A 1,458-nucleotide genomic window follows, 5' to 3' on the forward strand; every position below is an offset into this window, starting at 1 on the left:
TGAAAATACATGCTACGAGAGAAAATGTTTTCTTCTTTGCTCAAAAAAACACCAAAAAACTAACTGAATAGGTGTAAAGTCAACTGGAATTTGAACAGCATGAAATATTTCTCTGCTAGAAACTGAGGCATTTTAGTATTTTTTTAATTAATAAAAGTGTATAATCTACACATGCATGTAAAAAAATGGTTTAATAGTAACAAACACTAAGAAAAAGCTAAGTAAAGGCTTCAAAAAGATTTAGAAAGATTCATGCACCCTTATTGTGTGAAGCACCAGAGGCCTTTTTTCGCTCTGTTTGGACCTAATGCACCAGGAGTAATGTGAGAGGTCAGGTATTTGCATTTTCATGAGCAGCCCCTGTTACTTTCTAACAACCTCCCTTAAACATGCTGGCTTTGACACGGGAGAACTAAACTACTGGAAGAGACACATGAGAACTGCAACAGTTGTCCCTTTTATACACCAGCACTTTGATAATTAAGCATTCAAGTGCATTTGTAAAACATTACTAGTATCACATATCCTACCATGGAGCTTTAACACTGCATACTGTTTTCAGTAGCAAGTTGGACTGTTGGACTTTAGTGAAAATGTGTGTATTAAAAATATTGTTGCAGCATTTTTCTCATGATGGAGGACATTTATAAAGAAAATTCAGATTAAAATTACATTTTTAGGAATTTATTTATTTTAAATTGCTTAGACTATAATCAGTGGATCACAAGCTCCCTGTTCCGCTCCACTCTGATGCATCCCCTTGCAGAGAAATAGATCCATTAATGTCTTTGTTTCATCGTCTGAGCTCACATCCAGCTGGATAGCTTGAATATTAATCTTTTTTTGTACCACTAGTATTATGTTGGGGTTGAAACGGACTGGAAACTATGGATGATGGGATATAGCTGAAGGCTTACTCCACACGCCAACAGTTCGCCCACAACTAAGACAGGAGGATTTGGTGCTACCACTTAATTTACAAGCGCCACCAGCTCCTGCCGTTAAATCGAAGACATGATCAAGTGTTTCCAAGCTGCGATCTTCCACATCACAGTTAGTTTCAATATTATAATTAATACAAAAATATAATGAAAGTTTAATTTTAACTATTTCATTTTAATTTGGATATGGTGGGGGGGGCAAGGGAAAAATAGCATTTTCACATTCTTTTCTGTCAGGTTTTTTTTGTAGATTTTGTCTCCAGACATGTAAATGTGATCAGAAACTACACGTGTTTAATTTTTTTTTTTTATGTGCAAAGTTTAACGAAGTGTGTATATTTATGCTTTAAAGTACTGTATATGTTTTCTCAAATATAATATGTTTTAAAGCTTTTCGAAAAAATAATTTTAGGGTTTTATCTTCCTGTTTTTTCCTGTTTCTTTCACTTTTTATTGATCTTAAAAAAATGATCTGAACCATGACTCCAAAACCGGAACACGATCCGAACCGTGAGTT

The 1,458-nt window shown here is 34.5% G+C and overlaps 1 protein-coding gene across 1 annotated transcript in view; it reads right to left on the bottom strand.

The window, feature by feature from the left end:
* The window catches only part of LOC112160444 (CD151 antigen), a gene marked incomplete at its 5' end in the record, with an annotated part of 25,976 nt that overhangs the window by 9,336 nt on the left and 15,182 nt on the right, over positions 1-1,458 (bottom strand).

Source organism: Oryzias melastigma, linkage group LG3 (genome assembly GCF_002922805.2).
Source record: "Oryzias melastigma strain HK-1 linkage group LG3, ASM292280v2, whole genome shotgun sequence".
Lineage (NCBI taxonomy): Eukaryota > Metazoa > Chordata > Actinopteri > Beloniformes > Adrianichthyidae > Oryzias > Oryzias melastigma.